At 36.8% G+C, this 26,978-nt stretch overlaps 1 protein-coding gene across 4 annotated transcripts in view; it reads right to left on the reverse strand.

The window, feature by feature from the left end:
- Positions 1–26,978, reverse strand: part of Lingo2 (leucine rich repeat and Ig domain containing 2) — a 1,171,857-nt gene that overhangs the window by 856,079 nt on the left and 288,800 nt on the right. The window lies entirely within an intron of this gene.

Here is a 26,978-nt window from a genome sequence, read left to right on the forward strand (position 1 = left end):
CCTTCACTCCCATTTTATTCAACTGGACCTGTAACATTTTCAAGAGATACAGAAAAGATGGAACACAGAAGATGTGAGAATTCAACTATCGTCTATTAGAACAGATGTTAGAGGTATGATGAAATATATAAAACAGCTGTGTATAAAGAAAGCATTAATAGCTTTTATGCAATATTATGTATACTATATACTATCCATTATTTCTAATAAATAAGTATTTCTAATATTTCCCAATTTAAAATTTGATTATAGTAAATATTGGCATATATGTTACCACATAAAAAGACATTTATGAATCTTAAATAATTTCTAAATGCAATCAGAGTGTTATTTTTACTCTCCTACTTATTCAAACTAAGCATTTGATGTTCTCTTTTTACTCCTTTTTTTCACTTCAACATCTACACCTCAACTATTACCAGCGATTTGAAGTTCTTCCTCCAAAATCTGCGACATATCTTCTATTTTCATCTCCCACACCACCGCCACAAATTTAAACCATTTTCTGACAACAGTGTCTCTGCAGATTTCCTTGAACTGAATTCTTTACTCACTCTACTCAATTGTGTTATTTAGCCAAGGAAAACTGAACCAAGAGAAAAAATGACTATGCAAACATCTCCTCCTTGGACCAATCATCAAGGACTTTGTATCTTACTTCAGAGCTACTTAGTCATCAGTGTTCATTGCTATTCTTTTCAAAGTAGCTAGAAAATGGTTCTACCGAGACATCCATCAGCTGGAAAATGGATAATGAATATGTGGTACATACATACACAGTAGAATATTATTAAGATATAGAAAAATAAAATCATAAAATTTGAAAGTAAATGGATGGAACAAGAAAAATTATATTTAGTGATGTTACCCAAGACCTCAAAGACAAATACAGTATGTTCTTGCTCATATGTAAATGCTAGCTTCATAGCTTGAGTTTTATGTATTTATCCTGGAGTAAATTTCAAAATCAGTAAACTGGTAACAGGCCAGTGAGTATATACTTAGGGGGTAGTATATTATAGAAGATACTAAACTTGAAAGGGAGGATTCAGGTGTGTAGGGTTGGTGGTGTATCTATGTTGGAGCATGTTTTGGAATGATATAAATGGGCAAACAAGGGGACAGGAGAATTATTAACAAAATAAAGTGTTTATGAAGAAGCTACATGGTGACTAATTATCTTGAAACTCCACTATAAACAAAATGAAAGGGCATGTATGTGATAAGAAAGAACATATTGGAGGGAATGCTAAGATCTTAAGTTTAAGTAGGAATGAGGACAGGGAGTCAGGGACATGAGGGGGGAGAGTGGGTTAAACAAACTAAGGATGTATATAGAATCCTTATAAAGTCCTATTAGTTCATAAGTTATTTCAATTATAATTAATAATTACAATAAAGTTGAACAGAGGTATCTCATATGGATTGATGCAGTGACACATTTTTCTACATATATCTTTTGACCTTAGAGAATTAACTTTTGGTGGACCTTGCAGCATTGTTAATATGCTTTGAGATGATTTGGGACTATCTACTTATGCTGCTGTACCATTGGGTACTCAGCCTAAGTTTAACCTGTTTAAAAGAACAATATAAGCAACCTTACTATTCCTTGAATTACCCTTGTAATCATCTTTTATAACAAGATAAATGCATAGTTTTAATCATAAGTTATGTCCTCTCCCATGCACAGACTCAGAATAATATGTGCACGTACTGGTAATCATTTTCTGAAAACAGCCAATAGGTTGAAAGCAACCTTAAAACAAATATCCCATAAATGTTGGAGGCAGCATGCTGATATAAGTTGATAGCATCTGTTAGCAGTTTTAAATGCTATTGTGGGTCAGATGGAGTCAGTAAAGTAACTTCTTCCCTTGTAAATCTCTGTTAAAGTTCTCTATAAAACATTCTTTGTTCCTTTCCCATGCCATATTTTCTGTGATATTTAATAAATACAGAGTAAAGCCTTTGTCAGGCAGAGGCACAGATTCAGACATCCAAACATAAGCAACAGGGACAGACAGATTAGACATACACAACAGACTGGCTACAGACAGGCCAGCAACCACAAATTATAGACAGACAAAGAATACAAGGAGAGAAATAAAGAATTCAACTTTGGGCTTCTTCTTTTTTTTTTTTTTTTAAATCAAACTAATCCACAAGGAGGCCGCTTTGTTGTCATTCTTAATGGAATATTAAAGCATTTTGGTGATTCTGCTGTTTGTATTTTTAATTCATTAGCCAGTGCAGGCAAATAATGGTGTTCCCAGAAGACATGCATTATTAAATAAAAACCCAAGTGATAGGCACAGGTAACCACCCTATGAATTTTTGATCAGGAAGGCCCAAAAGGCACCAGAAACAAGACAGGCTATTGCCAGTACTTTTGTTTTACTAAAAGTTATGATCATAACTAGATCATTAGACCCTGATGCTGGAGGCACTACACATTTGGTACAGGACATAGAAAGATCAGTCTTAAACTAACCAGGAAACTCCCTGCTGATGAGCTTTCACAGGGCTGGAAAGCACAATGCAGGCTGCTGGGGGATAAATGATATCAAGGGTCTTATCCAGTGCTGGTCCTTGTACCCTACAATAATGACCTTCCAGGAAGGATGTACGCACTTACAGCAGTGGCAAGATTATTAATGGAGGCAATCAACTGTTCTCTTGAAAGTATTTGAGGCCTGCTCCACAGGAGGGAATTTATTCCTCGTATTATAAATGTAGTAAAAATCTATGGTAAAGGAAGCCTATTGATGTTTTCTAAAAGGTCACATTGGTAACCTCATTTCTAAGTATTGATGCTTATACTCACAGATTTGTACTTTTTTTCCTTTTATTTTATTTTACAGTACCATTCAGTTCTACACATAAGCCACGGATTCCCTTGTTCTCCCCCCTCCTGCCACCCTCCCCTCCCAGTTTCAAACGGCCAACTCATGCAATGAGCACAGGACCCGGTCCCACTGCCTAGATGCCTCCCAAACAGATCAAGCCCATCAACTGTCTCACCTATTCAGAGGGCCTGATCCAGTTGGGGGCCCCTCAGCCTTTGGTTCATAGTTCATGTGTTTCCATTCATTTGGCTATTTGTCCCTGTGCTTTATCCAACCTTGGTTTCAACAATTCTTGCTCATATAAACCCTCCTCTTTCTCGCTAATTAAACTCCCAGTGCTCCCCCCGGGGGCCTAGCCCTGGAGTTTCTGGCATGACTATTAGGGTGTTTGGCCATCCCATCACCAGAGTAGGTCAGTTCTGGCTGTCTCTCGACCATTGCCAGCAGTCTATTGTGGGGGTATCTTTGTGGATTTCTGTGGGCCTCTCTAGCACTTTGTTTCTTCCTTTTCTCTTGTGGTCTTCATTTACCATGGTCTCTTATTCCTTGTTCTCCCCTCTCTGTTCTTGATCCTTCTGGGATCTCCCGCTCCCACAGGCTCTTTCCCTCGACCCTCGCCCTGCATTACTCCCACTCATATCCAGGTTGTTCATGTAGATCTCAGCTGTTTCTCCATCATTGGGCGATCCCCGTGTCTTTCTTGGTGTCCTGTTTTCCAGGTAGCCTCCCTGGTGATGTGAGTAGCAGTCCAGTCATCCTTGTTCCGCGTACTTTTTTCAACCCTGGTCTAAGAAACTTCTTATTGCACAGTTAACACAGAAATACATAACTGTCCAAAATGCTAAGAATATGCAAATGTGAGCGCTCACAAATAGATGGAACGTTTATATCAACCCACTCCCACCCACAATGCTCAGAGAACAAAGCAGAAGAAGAGGTGAAAAGAATATATGAACCAGAAGATGAGGGGAAATGATGTAAAAGGCTGGCCCCTGGAATGACGTAGCTTTTATAAGCTTGACCTCACAGCAGCTGTGCTTATATGCACAAGACAGACATAAAATCAGAGTTGAAAGTGCCAGTATGGAGGGTGGAGTGGCTTCTGACAGCACACCCTAGTTGAGAGGATAATGGTAGATGACAGGTGCTGAGGGATGGAGAGTCACTTTTCTTTAGGGGAAACAGCCATGCATTTCCTGTTCTCCAGTGGATGATACCAGACCCCCACAACCCCTCCCCCACATACACACATACATGTGGGAAACACTAACTAAATTTAGTGGTTTATTATAAAAAGAAAAACCTGAAGTTAAAAGGAGGAAGGGAAAAATATTGAAGAAAGGTAGTGTAGGGAGCTAGATGGAAGGAGGGGGCAATGGATATGAATATGATGTTATATATACATATGAAAATATCAAAAATAAATCAAGGTTCCTTTCCTCATTCTTCTATCAGAAATCAACAAAAGTATCAGTAAAGTGCATAATATAAGAGAAAGTGGTAATGAAAGAAAAAAGAAAACATCTGTGATGCCTTGAATTTAATTACAGATATTTAAAGGTGGGATGTGGAAGTGATAAAATAATCAATCAGTTAGCAGCTGCTTGTGAAACCAACAAGGTGTCTATTTATATTGAAGCATTGATTTAAATTCCATCACAGCCACACACCATCCAGCCCCCCAGCACTGGTGTTATATCAACTTTCTGGCCTGCTAACCCCAGTCTCCTCAGAAGCAATTACTGCTTCTCAGGGACTGTCTTTCTATCCTAAAGCACCCCCATTTACATAATCCCATGGCTGCTTCTTGTCTGTGGCCTGTGTAGATTGCTGTGATTTTCTTCCCCAAAGTTTATTAAAAATAGCCTTTGGACCTGCTGCTAAGATTTTAGGAACTTTACCCAGCACCCATTCCATGCTTTTTCTGTTTAGTGTCTGAAATGGTTCAACAAATCAGCTTATTCCAGGTACTCTTCTTCTCTGAAGTTTGTTTTTTAAATCAACAAGTGCCAATGGACAGATAAGGGAAAATATAAAAATAAGAAAGTTGGGGGGAGTAGGTTTGAATTGAAAATTTAAATAGGGTATTCAGAAAAAGGCAAGAAGCTAACATTTAAGCAGATATGTAGAATTACTGATTATTTAGACAGAGATTAAATGAGATGAATAAGAATTTTACCAATTAGAAGTTTAAATGAGATTGTGCATAACATACAAGATAATGAGTATACTTTCAGTAAATACTTATATTTTGCTCAATTCACCCCCCTGGAAAAGAGCAAGAATACCACACTAATCTCTTTATAATTACATAAATAAACTCATTAATTAAGTTCCTTCCTTATTTAGATAAATGCACTTTAAAGTAAGTTTTTGAGGTACTGGCATCCTGCTGTCAATCCAAGAGCCTTGTAGCTGATTTATACCCAAAGCATTTCCTGCCCTTCTTGATATTTTTCCCTTTTTTTATTGAAAATAGATTTTTTTCCATACAATATATTCTGATCTTTGTCTTCATGCTGTTCTTGAACTCCATTCCTGTAGGTGCTCTGTGGGAGGATATGAAGTATGACTGAGCTAGGTAGTATGAGGGAATGCTCCAATTTTGTGGGGCAAGTTGAGTGATTGTGACCTACTCTTGTTAGGTAGTTCCTTAGATATTAGCACGCTTGGAAGACAGTGGAACTGAACCCCTTCCTCATGGTCAACACTCTCTAACACAAAAACAATGTAACACCAGGACATTTTTAATATTAATCAGAAGAATGTGGCCTATGTCTTATCTCTGCCCTAGAGGGTAACATGACATACTGAACTTCCTGCAAGATCCTCAATAGGTTAATATCTAAACCTGACTCCAGGAGCCCTAAACTATGAGGCTCATTGATGAAGAACAAAGGTACTATTGCTCCTTTTGTAGTTAGATGTTTTCCTGTGTCCTGATTGGTCCTGCAGCTGCTCAGAACAAATTAAACACACAGAGACTTATATTGATTAAAACTACTTGGCCATTAGCTCAAGCCTACTATGGACTAGCTCTTACACTTAAACTCAGCCCATTTCTGTTAATCTATATGTTGCCACGTGTTCCGTGGCTTTACCTGTGTGCTCTTACTTGCTGCTCCCTGGACGGTGGACTGGTGTCTACTGACTCAGCCTCTCTATTCCCAGAATTTTCCTCTGTGCTTATCCTGCCTATACTTCCTGCCTTGCTTCTGGCCAATCAGCATTTTATTTATTAACCAATCAGAGCAACACCTATTCACAGCATACAGAGCATCACCCACCACTCCTTCCTTAACAGACAATCAAAGTTGACCTATCAGTTATCAGTACAGAGCAAAGTACTCCAAAAAGAGGCTTCTTGTTATAGAAATCTTTCAGAAACAAAAGCATAAAGCTTGTCGCGAATGCACGGCAGAACTGGCATGGCTCTGACCTTTGCCTGGTCTTATTCTAGATAACGGTTCTCAACATGTGGTTTGTGACCCCATTGGGGGTCACATATCAGATATCCTGCCTATTAAATATTTATATCATGATTCATAAGTAGCAAATTACATGATATAGTAATGAAATAATTTTATGGTTGGGGCCACTATAACATGAGGAACTGTATTAAAGTGTCACAGCATTAGGAAGATTGAGAACCTCTGATCTAGAAGGTACACTTGACTCTTTCATAAACCCATTCCATCTTCTACCATATATTATACATCTTATCTAGATCCTTTTAATGACATCATTAGGACTAGGGAGATAAGAGAAGTCCAAACTGAGATCCTGATGATACCATCAATCTAACAACAAAAACTTTACTCCTCAATTCCTATCACCTCTACAGGGCTGAAAGTATTTAATGTGCCTGGGTTCTAACAAATGTTAATAACAAAACCTGTGACAACAACAGCTATATATTGTCAATGTGGTAGCATGCATTCTTTATAATACTGTATGAGAAGCAAAATGTTAACCACCTTAATGTTCACCTGAGGGTTAGAAGCATAATTATGCAATACCATACTGTGGAATAATCCTTCTGTACACTGAAAATATGCTGTTTTCCTTCTTAATAAAAAGCTGATTGGCTAATAGCTAGGCAGGATTTTTGGGGCAGAGAGAATGCTGGCAGGAAGAAGGGCAGAGTCTGAGAATGTGAGAACAAAATGCAAAAAAAGCAACTTAGACTTTCATAGATCAGGTAAACAAGCCTCAGGGCAGCACATAGATTAATAGAAATGGAGTAATTTAAGTTGTAAGAGCTAGTTAAAGACAAGTCTAAGCTATTGGCTAAGCATTTATAATTAATATAAAGTTTCTCTGTGGTTATTTGGGATTGCCTGGTGGGACAGAAAAGTCTGCCTACAAATGGCACCTACATCCACATTAGAGTTGAAAGAGATTTAAAAAGGTTCTAAACACGCAAAAAATGGAGCCAAATGTGACTTCCTAGTCTCATGCCTCTCGTGTTGTACAGAGACATATCTCCCAGTTGCTGCCTGTAGGCTTGAGCCACCAGCAGGAGTATGGCTAGACTGGGCCCCTGCCAGCACACCATGAATTGAACTAAGCTGCATGGCATGTTTATGTTTTTCTCATGCAGACAGAAAAGATTACAGATATGCAGTAAAGACAGATCCAGATTGGGAACAGAAAAAAATCAATCAAACAAACAAACAAAACAAACAATCCAACAATCTCTTAACTGGTTACAATGTGTTTAAAAAATGTACATAGGGCTTGGAAAAGAAAATATGAATGATACAGACAGTCATAAAATAGTTTAAAGAAATAATAAAGTGATATAAAGAAAAACAAGTCACATAAAGATGCAAAATATACAGAGAGTCTGGATCCTATATGTTTTTATGTTGTCTTTGAATTTTCTGATTGCTGATGAAGGAATGATAGCTGCTAAGACACATTGGATTAAACCAACTGATATATTTTGACTTTATAATGGAAGTCAATAGATGTGTTACTTTGACTTTGAAGAAGTTATGCTTTTATTTCTACAGGAAATGAGAGGCTGTGGATTCATTCCAGGTTGATAGGGATCATGCTTAATTGGGGAAAATCCCTTGAAAATTCTGGCTACAGACATAAGGATATAAACTTAGAAAAACTGCAAAACATGTAACATATATTTTACCTGCTCAAACATAAATCAAAAGATCATCTTTGGCTAACTTGTGTACAATACAGAGTCTAAACTCATATTAATACAGATATATATATGTATATATATATGTGTGTGTGTGTGTGTGTGTGTGTGTGTGTGTGTGTGTGTGTTACCTTTAAAAGTTTATGTATTTTCAGAGCAAGAGGACCAGACACCAATAAAAATAGATGGCCCAGGTGATCCACCATCTCAAAATGCCTCTGTTACTCTCCTCAGAATTCTGCATCCAAAACAGCTTCAAGGCTGCTGGCTGAGATGGTCCAGCCTCAAAAAATGCTTCAGCCAAGACTTAACAATTATTCTAATTTCTCAGGGTCCCCTAAAGACAGCAGTGCCCCCAGAAAACAGCAGGCAATCTAGAGAAAAAATACTCAAATTCCCAAAAGATGGATTATAAATATTTGTCTTTGTTTAGGGAAGTTGGTTACAAATTATTATTGGTCGTGGTAAACAAACAAACAAAATCAAACTAGACAAATGAGTTAGATTTAAATATCTCATTCTGGAGGAAAAGGGGGGAATATAATACAGAAATGATGAGATAAAGGATAGATTATTGAATCTACTTTAATCCAAAAAATACCTATTAATTTTAAATATTTTACATTGGTGTGGATTTTGGTTTTACAAATTTAAAGTTATTTTTGTTATGTTTCTACTCTTGTTTGTGGTATTGTGCTTATACAGTTCATTTAAAAATGTAACATAATTAAAAATACAGATTAATAGTCATCTACAATATTCAAACTTACAGTCTGTTGAGAGCCTAAAGTTGGATGACTGCACTCTGACCTTTCTTCTTGGGTGATCTGATGTAACTATACCCTTGACAACTGTTACTAAGTTACAAAAACAATAACTTCTGGAAAAACCACAAAATGTACCTTTAGATTAATATACTTTTAGAATAACTTCCTGGAACATGTTCAGGTTGGTCGGTTGCACAAGTTTTGGACCAAAGAGACCTTGCCCTGATCCTATTCTTCAGAAGAGACCTCACCTTGATCCTATTCTTCTATTCTTCAGAAACTTTCCATCCCCCTCCCTTCCCCTATTCACTTTTCCTATACATCAGTGTATATAAGCCTACTTTCCCTTGCAATAAATGAGACCTTGACGCGACTCAGACTGACTCTGTTTTTCTTTATGCGCCTGGTCTCCTTTCTCTCCCGCCCCCATTGGTTTTTCAGGAGGTGCCTCCTCGGGTATTACCTAATAACCTGGCCTGCTGGACGGACCAATTTTCATGTTAGGTGTACTTTCAAGGTCATACACAGATATATTTAGATAGACAGATGTTCTCCAAACACCTAAAAGACCTACAGAATATGGCATTTAAAATATTTTAATAACATGAGATTTTTCTTGACTGTTAGACATGTTTGCTCCAGGTAGTACCAATTAACTTCAGAGAAGATGATGGGCATGAAAAGAACTCCATATGGAGTTTGCTTTCTTTGTGGCAAAAGCTAACCACTGGGGAAAAAAAAGCTACTGTCAAACTTTGCCAAGACAAGGTAGGAAAGTCATTCAAAATTCCCTGCTTCTCAGAAATGTCTACCAAATATATTAGGCTTTTAGGCTAAAGATAGATAACCTAATGTTACAGAACAACTCTGGGTGACTATCCATGTAGCCAGATGTCCCTGTCATTATTATATGTAATATGTAATATTATACTCTTCTAGGGTCTTTGAGTTAAATAATTAGAATAGAAGTTTTCCTTAGTTATGATAAAATGGTAAATTAGGTGTAAGAATTTACACTCACAAAGATAAATAATAGAATATTTTCTCTAAATTTGACAAAAACAAATGGACTAGATATTGCAACTGTAATTCCTACTTGAAAATTGATTTTGTGGAATATAATTTTACTATGTTAAAGTTGAAACCTTCATTTTTTATTTAGACATAAAAGGGGAAATGCTGTGGAGTAATGCTTCTGTACACTGTGAAAATGTGTTACTTTCATTGTTAACAAAAAGCTGATTACTGTTAGCCAGGCAGGATTTTGGGGGCAGACAGTATGCTAGGAAGCAGGGAAGAGTCTGAGGAGTCACAACCCAGATGAGAAAGAAGCAACTTGGGAAGTTCATAGATAAGGTAAACAAGCCTCAGGGTAGCACATAGATGAATAGAAATTGGTTAATTTCAGTTATAAGAGCTAGTTAAAAGCAAGTCTAAGATATTGGCCAAACATTTATAATTAATATTAAGTGCCTGTGGGGTTATTTGGGATTGGATAATGAGACAGAAAAGTACTCCTACAATACCACGTGGCTGATTAGCACCTAGACAGAAGCGTTCCCCACTATTTCACATCCTTGAGGGTCTAATAAGTATAAGAAAGACATCACTGATATAACTGCGGATATGTATGGAGATTGTCTTGCCTTTTCCAGAGTGATCATTAGCATCTATTTGGTATCTTCAACTAAAGGGGGAAAAAATGTGTCATGTGTATCAAGAAAAATGATCAAGTGTTTGCAGTATATAAATCAATTGGCCATTCTAAATAACTTCTATATTATGCCTGAAGTACCTTAATGCTCTAAAAGTAAAAAAATATTTTTAAGAGAAATTTGTACCCCTCCCTTAGGCTATCAAACTTTTGAGACAATGGAATTTAAGGAAGTAATTTTCCAAAGAGTCCCATATTAGAGGAAGAAAAAGCTTGAGATCTAATCCTAGCCAGAAGAACTTTCCCTGTAGGAAGACTTCACTCTATTCTTACAACATGCCAGACCACTTCAGGCAAAATATTGGGGCTATAAACAATAATGGGTCAAGCATGTCTTGGCTGAGACTGCTTAATTCTGCATACCAATTTCACTGTACTTATACCTAAGCCTTGTAGCAGAACCTGAAGACAGACTTGGGTGTGTGTGTAGGTAGGATGTCAATGGAATTCTTCTTCTTTCTAGAGTGGCCACACTGAATATTTTTTCTTGCTTTCATTATTATTTGTTTCTTTAACTGAAGTACTGAAGATATATGGTCAAATCTCCTTGTTAGGGCTGACAGGTCACACCGTATGACCCTAACAACTCTAGTCACAATACCAACCAATAGAAAGTCCTAGAATAACTGCTTTCAGAATAGTCACACCATCTTCATGCCCTCTCTTTAATCTTTCTCCCAAATTAATAGAATATTTACATACCCATTTCTAATTGCTCAGATGGGGAATTGTATCTGAGGCTCAGTTTAAAAAAAAATTAAATCTGAGCCACTCTTTTCAATCCCATGTTGAGAAGATACTTGATTTCTGTCCTCAAAGTTACTCTGAGAAGAGATAGGCAATACTTACAGAGAGGAGCCTATTATTGACTCCTGTCCATTTTCGGGTTATTTTTCTCAGAAACATTACAACCAGAAGCATAAATTAATATTTTGCTATGTTCCTAATGAGAGATAATGTCTGATTTTTTTTAGGAATGTATAAATGCAGGAATGAAAATGAATTACAGTAAGTAACGGCAGCAGGGAGACAAGTTCTGATTAAGGCTATTGTACTGCCGCTTCTTGAAGACCTATGAATATCTTTACAAATTAAATGTATGCAGCTGCTTAAAATATGGAAGCAGTCAGTGAATTCTTCACACACATTCAAAGCTCAGGAAATATTAGGTAGCATTACAAGAAATAGTCAATGCTTTATGTTTCCAACATAGAAAATTGGTAACGATGTAGAAAACAGAAAAGATGTTTTAAAAATGTGTTGTCTTTTATTATTCTTACTTAATATGTGTGGGTTCCTACATATTTTAAAAAATCATGAAATTATCTGTTTTGTGGAACTTTTAATTATCATATTCCTCTCAGGTTACTAGAATAGGTAGAGAAATCCGGTTTAAAACAATGGCAAATATACAAGGAAAATAAAAAGACATGTAAAAAAGAAAGGACAAACATGCCCACGGAGAACAATAGGAGAAAGGAAGTAAAAGGTATTTAATAGAAGAAGAGGAGAAATGTGGGAGAGAGAGAGATAAAGAGAGGGAGAGACAGAGACAGAGAAACAGAGATAGAGACAGAGAAAGACAGAGACAGAGAGAAGAAGAGTAAATTTTTGCTTATGGCAAAAAAATCTCTTCTACATAAAAAATTCACTATCATCAAGCTCACAATCTCATAGTCATCAGTGCTGTGAGCACTCAGTACTGGGTTTATTCTTGCTATTAAATTTGAACATATAAAAACAAACATGGCTGGGTAGAGGATGCATACCTAAAATGCTAGCAAGTAAGAGACCAAGGTAGGAAGGTCCTCAGTTCCAGGCCAGGCTTAGCTACACAGTGAAGTCATGCCAAACAGAGAGAGAAATGAAGAGAGACAGAAACAACAGAGGAGAGAGGAAAAGGAGGAGAGAGGGACAGAGAATGTGAATATAAATATATAAATTCAATCCAGTCATCCTATATTAGAATATTGCTATTGTTAGGGAATTATTTATTAATTGATTTAGGGGTACTTTTTGTTTTATTTTGTTGTTTGAATTAGGTCTCCTTGGGGAACCTTGAAAAATTTTGAGCTAACTCTGTAGCCCATACTGGCTTCAAACTCACAATTCTTCTTTCTCAGCTCCTGGAGCAGTGGGATTTATAACAGTTTCACTACCATAGTCAGTAAAATAAACTGCATTTTTTTTTTATCTAGGAAAATATTTTAATTCAAGAATGGAATAGTTGAATTTATAGTAATGTTGAATCAAGTAATCAGTGCTATATATACACTGGTAGGGCAAAAGTCAGCAAACGCTGTTATTTTTGAACTTGGTCCTAAACTGATCTGCTTTACAGTCAATATAATACCTGCTGACTACAGGACAGTCACTGTGTCACAGAGTAGAAAAATTTTTATTTATACTATCTAATACTAAAACTTTGTCAACACAGAAACATAATTCTCACCTCAAAGGGTATAAGGAGATAATTTATTCTGGAGCCAAACATGAGTCACCATGGCCCAGAAACACAGATTTTAGGTTTTCCCAAATTCCATGTATCAAGAAATGTCTTCATGAAGTTTTAATAGTACCAGAACAAAGAAAGTCAGAGATCAAGATACTTTTAAAACACATTGGCAAGAAATATCAGAGGTGGGTTATAGGCAGGCACAGAAACTTTTTCCACAGGCCTATAAAAATATTTTTAACCTTCTGGTTGGTGGAAACTAGGGTTTTGTTAAATTAATAAATACAAAGAGTTTTTATTAGGTAGTCACAGGATATTATGTCCTGCATAGAATCAGGCACAGAATAACCATTTAGGGGGCTAAAAATAGCACAAGATAAACTGTAATTAATTTTTGTACCTGCAACATTCCAACCTGTCCATAGCAATGAAGTTATAATCATTTACTCAGTCTTGCAGCAGGGTCAGCAGAAGGTGTGATTCCTCTCTGGGAATTCTTCTTTACACTTTAATGTGATCACAGAACATCCACCATTCAATTTTATGATAAACTAACTCTTGATAATTTAGATCCAGCACTCACAGCTCCCACTTCAGAACTGGCCCATGGTTCTAAGATACATAGCTAGAGTGTCCACCATCTTGGTACTTGATAGATTATTATAAATGAACTTCCAGAATGGTGTGAACAGAGAGCCACTGAATTTGTAAGAGATCATAGCAGAAGGACTACGAGGGACAACCCAAGAAAGTTTTATTATTCTCTCTTTATTATCATTTATTCATTTTATAAAAGAAATCATCACATGCTAAGTGAGTATTCATGAATCCACAGATTGACAAGTTCCCTGAAGGGGTTATTCGTGAGTGGGGAACATTTGCTATACATTAAAAAGTTATGAATATTTGAAATCCCTTTCCTCAGATGGGTTGGACTAATGCATTCTGCTTCTTTAATGTACTCTGAGAGCCAGGGTACGTAAATGATCACTCATTTATGGCAAGAAAAAAGTAAACCTCATGTTAAGAAACAAAAAGATACAATTGACAGTCTCATGTCTCCAGAAGAAATTAAATGGGGTTTTAGGGCTAGCTATTGTAATACAGTACTGAACAATTTTACAACGTGAGAGATTTCTTAATAAAATCTGAGTACTCTGTGAAAGCAGCGAAGTAGTACATTAACATCCGGACTTCCTTGAGGATTAAATCAGGAACAAAGTCAGAAATGCCTTTCATTGAATTTTTTTTATTCTCTTCCACAAAAAATAATTACTCCTTGAACAGACCTTATGCAAAACACATACGATGTATGTTTTTTTAATCCTACATAGCATCTTTTCAAAAATTAATTACAGTCAAGAGCTTCAATTCAAAAGGAAGAATGAAAGCAGTATGGGGAAATGGAGAGATAATGAAGTCATTTTTAAATTAATTGAAGCATTTGAATATTAACAGATCTTTCATAGACTTTAATTTCTGTTCAAATATAATTGTTTATTTGAGTATTCAGTATTTTTACTAAGCCTGATTTTGGATGCTGTAATGTGACAATTAATAATTTGGTACACATTTCTCTTCTTAAAAAATCTTTCAATTTGTTCAAGACAAACACAAAGGATTTTTAATAAGGAGTTTTCTTCAATTCAAGATAATAAACTTGAATGTATTTCATTCATTTGTGTGGGATCTTAAAGTCAGAAAATGCATACTTCATATTCACTAATGAACTATTGAATCCTTCTAATGACTTTTACTGCTATAATGACAAATTTCTTGGAGGGGAAAAAAAGCCCTGTGACAAAAAGGGTTGGAGGTGTAGTTCAGTGGTCCAACATTTGTTTATTTTGTGAACAATCCTTCTTTTTATTCCTACCATTACAAAAAAGAAAGGAAGAACAAAAGAAAGGAAGGAGGGAAGAAAAGAAGGAAGGAATGAAAGAAAGAAAGAAAGGAGGAATGGAGGGAGGGAGGGAGGAAGGAAGAAAGGAAAGAAAGAAAGAAAGAAAGAAAGAAAGAGAGAGAGAGGGGAGAGAGAGAGAGAGAGAGAGAGAAAGAAAGAAAGAAAGAAAGAAAGAAAGAAAGAAAGAAAGAAAGAAAGAAAGAAAGAAAGAAAGAAAGAAAGAAAGAAAGAAAGAAAAAAAGTGAGCAGGTATAGGGGATGCATCTTCTCTAGTTCTGGGTTTAATATCCCATTACTTCATACAGTTAGGCATGGTAAAACATGCCTATAATTCCAGCACTTAGGAGATAAGGCATCTCCAAGTTCAAGGCTAACCTGAGATACATGGGACTCAATCTCAAAAAAAAGTGCTATATGAGACATAAGTACATACATACATGTATGTGCCCACATACACACACACACACTCCAACACCAGAAACAGCATGGTAGTAGTAATGAATCCAACTCTGTCACTACTAGACACAGTCAAAAGATCACAGTGCACATTAATTTCTGAAGTTAATAAAATAACCCCTGGGGATGCATTGCTGAAATCAGGCTTTGTCAACCTTAAATTACCCCATATTGTGTAAAACACTGCTTTTTCTACTGTTCTTTGCCCTGGAAACTATATTATCCAGGAACTTTTTTGACTTCATTTTGAGGATAAAAGATGACCCTGCTCTACGTAGATATGTGAATGGCTCCATTTGCCTGGCAACACCCACATATCACAGAGAAATAAGGGACTTATTCTTGGGAGCAAAAAGAGTGCCACTTGTTGGGGTGAATTGAGGCTGTAGGGAAACATTCACATCATATCAGGAAACCTATGCCCAGCAACTTCTTAGACATACTCTCTTATCCAGACCCCATAAACAAGAGGACACTTTGCTTCACCTGTCATCTGATCACCCGATGGGTCCATATTAAGGAACCAACAGGCAGAGAAAGCCCCTACTATCTCAGGGACTTCAGCTTGGCTCCCTCTCTGTTGTTGATGTTGAACAAAGATACAAGTCTTACCTTGAAGGGAAAAAGGGTTAGTTTATCATGGAGCCAAATATGAGTGACCTGTAAACACGGCTTTAGGTTACTCCAAATTTCGTGTCCCAATGAGGAAGCAAGCTGATAAAGTTTTTTATAGTAACAGAACAAAGAAAGCCATAAATCAAAACAGTTTTCAAATACTCTGGTAGTTCCATCAGGTGAGTGGGTTAGAGCTAAGGAGGAAAAACCCCTGACTTAGGTTTGGATGCTATTTGACACTATTCTTTGGTATTAACTAGGAGTCTGTTTGCACATTTCCAAGGATTAGTGTGTGTTAATCATAGATTGTTACCTAAGTACAACTCACAGGTAGGCAAAGAATGGCTGTTTAAGGGGCTAAACATATCTCAAGCTAAATGGCACTTAGACTCTGGACCTGCAACTGTCCTAATCCTCCACAACACTGCATTTCTCATCAATCAGCCTCTGCTGACACAGGTTCTTCCCTAGAATTCATTCACACTACCTACTCAAATTGCCATGGCCTGTCCTGTCACCAGGCTGGATCTGCTGTTTATGTACCTATCCTTCTGTGCATGAATCTAGCCATGCCCTTTCTCCTCTGTGGCTGGATTCGCTACAGCTCAATGCTGATTCTGTAGCCTGACTGGAGGAGAACAGACTCAGCTTCTGCAGTACCTCCACCTGGTTGGCTATCTCATTCCTACAAACTCCTTTATGTCCCTATCCCCTTCCCAGCTCAAGCTTTTCAGGACTCCTTTACACTCCTAGCTCTTTAACTATTTGTAGTCATTCTGTAATCTGTACATCTATTGTATAGGTATGCTTACTGTGTGACGCACAATGTGTGATGTGATAATGTTAACAATTAAGACAGGAATAAGTGAACTTTGCTTGCTTCCTCAGCCATGCATGTCAAGAAAAAGTGGGAAATTATTATCAATGAAACCACCATACCTGGTGAATTTATTGTTGTCAGTAAATTCTGACATTGTGAAAATAAATGTGTTTCTGTCTGATAGAGTATGATTTCTGTAGAGAATTGCAGTTTCCACACCAATTTAGTAAATTTGAGGATAAAACACCAGTATCACATAACTTTTTGTTGTTGTTTCTCTGTCTGCAATGCTTCTGTGTGTATGCACTTGTGTGTGTGTGGGGGGGTGGGGAATGGACACATGTGTGTGCATGCATGTGGAAGCCAAATACTGATGTCAAGTGTCTTCCTTGATTGCTCTTCATCTCATGTTTTATGACAGGGTCTCTCACTGAACCCAGGATTTACTGTATGGCTAGACTGTCTGGGCAGTCAATTCTGAGATACTGTGGCTTCTACCCTTCTCTCTGCTCTAGGGTTACTTACAGGCATGAGCATGATATACTTTTTCATATATGTGCCAGGGATCCAACAAACACATGTTCTCATGTTTGTGAGGCAGACACTTTCCTGAGATGTCTCTTCAGCTCTCACTGAGCTTTTTATTGTAGACATGATGCCTTAATGTGTCCCCTAAGCATATCACGGTGTATGAGCTACAGTAATATAAATATTCCTTGTCTTAACAATAACTCCCCAAATTGGTGGACAGAGTTTCTAGAGGCCAAGAGGAGAATATTTTATTTAGAATGATTTTGCTATAAACCAATGTCTGCCCTAGAGCAGTCACTTGTGAAAGCTGTTATTTGTTGTATTTTCTGGAAATTTCCCTTTCTTAAAATGTATAAAATATTAATGTGAAATGAAAATAATGTAAAATTGATCAACTCATCTACCAGCTAACACTACAACTAAATACCTAAAGTGATACCAGACAAGTGAATAGCTCTTAGTAACATCATGTCAGTTACAGTCTTTATGAAATCTCTCAGAGGCTCTGCTCTTCTGGTTCTTCTTCCTTTTTCTATTGTCTGCCCAACCCTCATAATTTTGCTTACCACCTCTAGATCCAGTCTTATTTCTCACAGTGTGTTTGATTTTTTTTTAATGTTAATCACTATGGACCTGGTCATTGTGCTCAAGGATTCCCACCCATTTCTGGTTCCCAGGATTCCAAGACTGGCAAATCTTATAAATTGATAAAAAAAAAATAGGTACTTATTTTTGATAGTGCAGAGCCCCTAAGCTGATAGAATGGTGCCTTCCATAGAAATCTGCTCTGACTTGCCCCATTTTCGCCCCATTCAGGCAACCTTGTGTGTACACTTCTATGGAATTCCAAGGTTCAATTTATGAAGTGTCGTTTCATCTAAACTTCAAGAGAGATTCATGGCAGTTATGTCAGTTCTCATCTGTCTGTTATAATCATATTCTTTATTCCTTACCAAGCTTCTTATCCCTATGGAGCAACTCCAAATCCATAGCTCTGTTAAATGTGATTTATTGCCTGGGAAGCAAGTCCTAAGAGTCACATGTCAAGACCAGAAAAATGAAATGAAATTAAAATGAGCCCATTGTTTATTATAGCATCATTTGAACATCAGAATACAATACATGAACATTTACATATGTCTATATATAGTTATTTTTCTAAACCTACACAAACACACACACACACACACACACTTATAAGTGTTGATTTTAAGTATAAGTTTCAGGTGCTAAAAGTGTAATTGTGACATGTGCATTATTTAACTGAAACAGAAAATGTTGCAACTGTTAAAATGCCTTTCAGCTTTTCTTCTCACCATGTCTCTTTATAAAATGTTTTGCCTCAATAACTGCCTACTGTTTAGTGGTTTTGGAAATCTTATATATTATCAAGGAAGTTGATTTTCTCTTCCTACTATGTAGGTACTGAGGAAAAAATTCAGGTTGCAAGACTTTGTGTCAACCACTGGTTGATACTGAATCATCTCTCATGCCTAAATACCTTTAAGCTTTTACTCAAAACCTTTACCTAGTTAAACATTTGATATCTCTGTTTGATAGTTTAACAACCTTCAGTTCCAAAGGCATCAACCTGGGCTAAAATATAAATAAACTTTGCATACTAAATTGCAATTGTCCGAAGCATTTTCTTTCTTTCTTTTTTTCAGACTCTGCTGCAGTGGATCATCTCTAGTGCAATATTGCATCCAACACAGGAAAAGAGGATGGCAGCCTGCCTGTGAATTTGTGCCACTCCTACCCAAAGTACAGCACATGTTCACCTAGGCTACTATCTATTCCACAGTTTTCTTACACTTCAAAGAAAGGTAGAAACTAGACGGGCTCACCAGACTTTTACAACTTTGGTCTAACAGTTTTGCTGTGCGTTTACCATGTGCCGAAAGTCAACTTTCATCCTGAGAAAACAGAGAGCACACTATTTATCTAGCCACTGACTATTGCATTGTTCTTACTGTTGTTAATAATTTGAAATAGGGTCTATTATAACTCAAGTTGGCCACAGACTTACTTATGAACCTGAGGATGACTGTGACATTCTGAAAGCAGGGATTACAAAATTGAGCCACCCCATGGCTATGGCTGCTTCCCTTAAATCCAGTTTTGCGTCTTCTTCCTCACAGTGTATTCAACTCAACCCTCCATGCCTTGTTTAGTTGCTCCCACCTACCTTTTAGCTATCAGATTAAATTAGTTCCCCCCCCCCTCAGGAAATCTTGACTTGTTATCACATCTGGGAACTGAGGAAGAGCAGCCTGTTGTGTGTTTTTAGAGCACCTTGTATTTTTTTTGACTGTTGCTAAAATTAAAAAGTTAGACAAATTATACTTAGCAACTATATCTCAGGAAAAAAAATATTCACCAGTTGGATAGTGCTCATCCAAGGGAGATCTATTCTATAACAAAGGTGGTGTTTTTTCTGTGCATGTGACACGCATGCATGTATACACACACACACACACAACACACACACACACACACACATTCAGGCATCCATGCATCCATCCATCCATACATACATCTATCTATCTCTATAGCATCTATATAGTATTATGTAGCACTTTATTTATATATTTAGGCTACAATTTAAGTACTTTCGGATTTGAAGTATAGAGGCATATTTAGGTCAAATTTAACTAAATAGTATTTATTACAATGCTTTGTAATTTGTAGTGATAATTATGTATTTTTGTCAGTTCTAAATTCCCCAAATCTTGCCTACTGACAGGCTTATGAACAAGCTTACCAAAGATTATTAAGTGAATCAATGAGTGCTTATAGATTCATATAGCTCCTTCTTTAAAGGGATATAGATAATTCATGAAATATAGGTTTATTTTTACATCCATTTTCTTCTTATAACCATGATGTACATTACATGAGTTATTTTTTCAGCAGTTTTAAAACAGTAGTCCACTAGGTCATAATTTATTTTTATTCTTTTATTCATATTTTATTTTATTAGTAAGTTTTAAAAGTGCAGTAAACTCCCAGACAATGTATGATAATAACCCAGAAATTTGGCTATGAGCAGTAACAAATTCACTTTCACTAATAGTAGTTGGCAAGCCATAACTATGTAGAGAACTAGTTACATCTATTTCTAGTTTGATTCTGAGAAGAAATGCAAATAGTAATTACATAGAATGTTCTCTTCAGTATGTCCCTTTTGTATTTGTGTCTGAGTTAGAACATGACCTTGAAGGTAGCCAAGAGGAACAGTCCTTTCCTGAAGTGCTTGTTATATTAAATGGCATGTATGTGTTTTTTTTTTTGTTTGTTTTTTTTGTTTTTTTTGTTTTTTGTTTTTTTTTTTTACTTCTCTGCCCTCCTAGGTAAAACCTGACCCAAGACTGTAGCAGCTTCTTAAGTGACTACTACACAACCTCCACAAAAGGTATTAAGAAACCGAAAGAACAAACAAACAAATCCTCTGAGGTTCCAGGAGTGATGGTTTATGACTACTCCTGAAGAAGTTCTGCTGAAAGATGGACCATACCCATCTTCTATGCCAATGAGAATCATCTTTACAAAATCATTTTCACACTTCTTCCTGATTCTATACCTTGTGATCCATCTGATTTTAAGAGGCCTTGTAATTACAATGGACCTATTCAGATAATTATTCAGAATTGTTCCTGTATTTTAAGCTGATTTAGTAACTTTCACTTCATGTGCAATATTAAATATTTTTACCATGTAAGTCAATGTATTAACACAATCCAAGGATCACTACACAGACATCTTGAGAGCAAGCAGAAAAAAAGGTCTGATTGATTCAGCCTACGGTACAAGATGTTTGGTCCTCAGCTTTATATAGAATATAATGATAGAGCTATTATTTAATGTAGTCTATGAACATTTCCCTTGACATAAGTCATTCTCCTTTCTTCTATGGGATAAAACATAAATTGTAGAACGCAGCTAATTCATAGAATATAATTCAAAACAACATTGATAGATTTAAGTCCTATTGATGCTGAAAGTTAAATTGGCTTTGTAGCATAAAAGGATTCATTTCACCTCAGCTTGGAGGATCATTTCTAGCTATCACTCATCTTCCAGTTAGTTTCTCAATATTTTTAAGAAGTCACTATAGGACACAATTCTTTGCAATCTATTTACTTAAAAATTCTACAAACCTAAGAAGCAATAGCAATGTTCCTAATATCCTGTGACAGAATATTTTTATCCTTCCCTATGATGTAGAAGCTGGTGGCTGTTGTGGTAGTATATGATGATGTGATAGTGTATGCTTCCAGTTCTTGGACTTGTTTCCATTACAGAAGTACAGCTTGACTGCAACAGAGTGTGTTTATAAATGATGTGCAAGTTAAATTCTTACTCTGGTGGTTTCAACTTCTTTCTGCACTTGATAGTAGAAAAGTTCCACTTGTGGATTATGAGACGGGGCTTGAGACCCCCCAAAGACACTGAGGGACAGCACTGTCTATTAGTTGCATAAGCACAACTGTGCCTTCTCTTTATACGTAAAAATTTTAATGTGTTTCAAGAAAGCTTTAATCATCAAATCTTAAAGTTAATGTAACGTTAAATTATTAAGAAAGGAAGCAACTTGTCATCTACTTAAGATAAAGACATTCATCAAATAGGCTGAGAGGGCAATGCATTCTGGTGACCAAGAATGCGAAGTATGGAGCTTCTTTAGTATCTCAGTACCTCCTTCTTGAATTATCTCAGACAAGGCCAATGTTTTCTCCTTAGAGAAACATGGGAAGAAATTATGGAGTCTTATATGATATTTAGCAGGATGAGCCACAAGCTAATCTATATAAAACAGCTCTCTCACTCACGGGCAAGTGGTCAACATTAGGGGACACTGTCTAGTCATGACTTAGGGGGAAGAGGCTAGAAGCAGCCCCCCAAACCAATTATTCCACTCAAACAATGCCACGTGTGAGTAACAGGGATATAAGCTTATTTTTCACTGTGTTCTCAAAATTTTAATATTGCCTACTAGTTCACACTAATTACCAAGATTTTCAGATTATGATGTTGCTCCTCTGACCCTGAGAAGTCTACTAGCTACCGAGGTAAAGCATCACACTGCACAGTATCATGCTCTAATAATGTCATCTGTGCAAGGTAACAGGAGACACAGTAGAGCAGTAGTCATCCGCTTTTAGGAACTCTGGGAAGTTCTGGAAAGATCAAGGTTTTCCTTAGAGCTTTAAACATGATAGGAATTTGACATTTACAAATGGAGAGGTTGTTGCTGTGAAGGTTACATGCCTGTGGGAGGAGATAAAATATTCTTAAAATAAAAGGCAGAACATTTATAAAGGGTAAAATAACATCTAAATTTTTGTTATATCGATAGAATGAGTGCATCAGCATCACTGAAGACTGTGATGGGATGGAGGTATGATTCTTGTGCTGAAGTAAATTGAAAAGGAGGGGAAAGCAGAAGAATCTATTGGGAGAAAATTCCTATGTAAGTTTGTACCTATGCGAGAGTGGGGTTGAGGTAGGGAATGAAGGAGCTATAAAAAGAATTAGGGGATTCAAAGCCTAAGATACAATGTTTATGCCTTGGCTATCATGTACATGTTGAAGAACACAGCTATGCTAAACAGCAGCTGGTGATAACACGTTCTTCATAACCAGCTTACGATCACCATCAGATAAACATGACACAATGTGAAAGAATATGAGCCCCTGGTGCTAGTATGTGGGGCAAGCTCTGCTTTGGTTTAGCATCCTCATGTTGGAGCTATTTTTGGAAATCCTTTAAGTTTTTAAATAGAATTTCAACAGAGTTTTGATATAATCTCCCAAGCTTTGGGAAATCTTTCAACATAGGTAGGCTACACTCATTATCCACAACATTTGAGCATGTAAATAATAACTAAGTTTCCTCCTTACATGGAAGTGCTGTATTTGAAATGCAGGATTTTCATTCTCTCTCATTTTAGTGTTTTTTTTTTTTTTGTTTTGTTTTATATATGAAAGGATGTGCCAGATTTTTCAGCATTCAAAATCTATGTGACAAGTTTTCTAACTACAACAAGAATAAATATCAGTATACTCCATCCTAGAACTCCAATCCTGCTGAGTACCAAGAAGAACTGCTGGCTGCCAACACTAGCAAATTTAACCGTATGTTCTTTGGCACAAATAACTAACAGAGCCACATATGTGAGCCAGTAATATAACACTGCTTGCTCAACTTAAAAAAAATTCAATTATTAAATAGCATACAAAACTTCAAATTACTTTCACATGAATACAAAGCCAAAATTATGTATATTATGTAAAATCTCTTTTTCAAATGTAACAAGTACCAATGGATTTGTGGGTGATATTAAAATATATGCCCACTCATGCTTCTGACTGACTATGGAGTCTTATGTTGCCTTCAGAAACTAATAGAAACTGATTCTTTAATAAGATCTTTTCCTTATCACAGTATGTCTTCCAGGGTGTTTGTTCTAGTGTTGATGACTTGGGATCTTCCAAAGCATAAATAATATGGATTAAACTGCATATTCTGCCAACAAGATAGGAGGGAACAGAGAACACTCCTTAGTTTGGGATGTATAATATATGCAAAGGATTTTTAAAACCAGTTACCTCTACAGTTTTGAAACATGCCATAAAGAGAAGTACGTGTGTGAGGGTGTTGGGGTTGTTAATGTATTTAAAACATAAAGCCATGCATGACTTCCTTTCATCATTAATATGCCTGCATCCTAGTCTTTATAATATGAAGATAAGTCCACATTTCTCTCAAAGCATCACGAATATTTAATAATCTGATAGGCTATATAATGTCCATAAATTAAATTCCCATGCAGTATTCATATTTATGCACTGTAGCTATTTATATTTTTATCCTCACTACTACCAATTATTGCTTTATATGTGTGCCACAGCAAACGTAACAAGCTGGGTGCCCCAGACACATGTAGCAACAATTCCTTTCATTTCCATTCCCACAGGAAAGGAAAACATTCAGTGAGCTTTCTCAGTCTTGATGCCTGCAGCTGCAAACAGCACTGAGTGTCCCAGATGAAACCTAGTGCGTCTCTAGGTCCCATTCTGGTTAAAGCAATCTAGTTTTCTCTCAGAATTTAGGGATCATTCTCTTTGGATCCTTCTTCTACCTCTGACTGTTATTTCCTGAGGCAATACTCTAGCTTTCTGGCTGGACAGGATAAAAAGGCCTTAGGTGTAAGCTGAGTTAAAACATTCTCTTTTGGACTTTGATCAGGATGAAAACAAGATAACTGGAGGCAGAATTCCTAAGATGGTTATTTGGAGAGAGATGAACAGGTGTGAATCAGGCTGTTTTCCTGGTACGTTTTGAGAACGAAGCAGTCTAATTGCAACAACTTCAGTGAGTGGAAAATGGAACTGTCCTCATCAGGTGCTGGCATCAGCCCAGGGAGGAGAATTGTGTTGCAATAGAAAAGTGCCTCCATTTCTATGGAGATTTTGGGTTTCTCCTCCAAATCCATTTTTCTTTCTCTTCAGGTACATTGTATATATGTATTGAACATCCTTTATATACCAGGAACTAGATTTCATGACAAAAATTAAATAGTAATATAGTAAAATAAATATTCTTTATTTTATGAAGATCATAGTCCAATCTGATTGTAACATGGATTTAAAAAATATTTTAATTAAAAAAAAACAACAGAGACAGATATTGGGGTGAAAGCTAAAAGATCAGAGAAACAGAACAAGCCACAGTCAACTCCTCATCGAATCTTGTTTCCACAATCCTCTGACTGAAAGCCTCTGAGTCCTCACCCTGAGGGTCTCAGTTGAACTGCTGTTTAGTTCCTATCTCCTCAAACCTTATATACTGTTCTCCACCCAGCCATGTCACTTCCTGGTATTAAAGGCATGTGTGCTTTCCAAGCAAAGGCATGAGATCTCAAAGCTGAGATTAAAGGTGTGTGCCACCACTGCCTGACTCTCTTCCCAGTGTGGCTTTGAACTCACAGAGATCCAGACGGATCTCTGCCTCCCAAGTGATAGGATTAAGGGTGTGTGCCATCACTATCTGGCCTCTATGTCTAATCTAGTGGCTGCTTCTGTCCTATATTTCCCAGATTAGTTTATTAGGGTACATAATATATTGGGATACACAATATATTACCACATGTGATCATAACAGATTCTCTCATAAGCAATCATATTATGAGCTGTGATGGTGTTGTGTGGGCCTTGAGACTAGAAATCAGAGTGGGTTTTCTACATTGCAGACAAACAGGTGGTATTTGTACTAATATCTACAGAATGAATATGGCCCAAGTAAGGAAATCAGAGAGAACAGATAATTCTAAATATAGAGATTATATGCTTTTATTATCCTAACCTATTATTATACATAATAGGTTGAACTACATGAGCCCGTCCTTAATCCATGATTGTCTGTGGATAGGTCCAGTCACGTGCCAGTACAAGGTAGGCAGACATAGCCGCTGTGAGTTCATGTTTGCAATTACCATCATGCCTTCATCATATCACTTCACAAATCTTTCTCTATCTTCCAGCTCTACATCCATTATGCTTTCTCATCTAAAATATTCAATAAGCCTTAATACAATGTTTTGTTTAGGACATAGCCCAAATCATCATTTTTCTAGCTTCTTGAATAGCCATGAGTGCCTTCATTAAACCACCTCTCTCAGCAAAGAGAAGTTCCTCTGATTAAGGATGACAGTAGCTTTTGTCTATGGGAAAAACATAAAGAATTACAATGTAGTTTGGTGAAAATGTCAATGCAGCTAAACTGCATAACAGGATTCCCCTGGAGTTTGAGATCTTCCCAGTCATATTTATTTTATAAATGGTGTTTACAGAATGAGGCACGTATCCCTCCTACAGAGCAGATTTCAAATATACTCCAAGAGCAGTTGGTTACTCCCATATCAGTTACGTCACTATTGCACCCTTAGGCATGTTTTACCCCACAGGTTGGCAGAGTAACTTGAAAGGTTACTAGTTTGGAAAGACCGCTGATGACTTATTTCCCCAGCAGCTTGAACAGTCACCTTCTGACACTATGAAAACTAGCCAGAAGAGAGGTAACTACTAGATTCTGAGATAAGGGAAGTTGTTGAATTTAGTTGTGTGACAAAAGTTGAATCTACCAGGCTAAGGGTGTTTTAAACCTGTGGTTACCCAGACAGTCTTGTTATGCCACAGGGTCACAAAACAAAATAAAATGCATGAATATAGGAAAGAGATCTGTGTCAGTCCTCGGGGTGGCCTTGATCTGGAGGTGGTAGGAAAGTGGGGTGGGCTGGGGGGAAGGGGAGGGGGCAGGAAGGGGGAGAACAAGGAAATCTGTGGCTGTTATGTAGAACTGAATAGTATTGTGAAATACAATAAATAAATAAAAAAAGATGGTGATAAAAGGAATTGGAGGGAGAAATAAGAGTATGGGGGGGCAAGAGTAACAAAATATAGTATACACAAATATGAAACTATCAAAGAGTAAATTAAATCAATAATAAAAAAGAGAATATATTATGAACTGAAAATAATTCACAGTAACTTGAGCACAGGGATAGATTGGATACAGGCACTGTTAAAATCACATCATATATAACACAGTTCAATCATTATCGTTTGAACACTTGAAAACTCACTGGAGCTTTTTAAGGAGAGAAATAAAAAGTTGAATGCTGACCAATTAGAGGGCTACT

This window comes from Peromyscus leucopus, chromosome 2, assembly GCF_004664715.2.
Source record: "Peromyscus leucopus breed LL Stock chromosome 2, UCI_PerLeu_2.1, whole genome shotgun sequence".
Lineage (NCBI taxonomy): Eukaryota > Metazoa > Chordata > Mammalia > Rodentia > Cricetidae > Peromyscus > Peromyscus leucopus.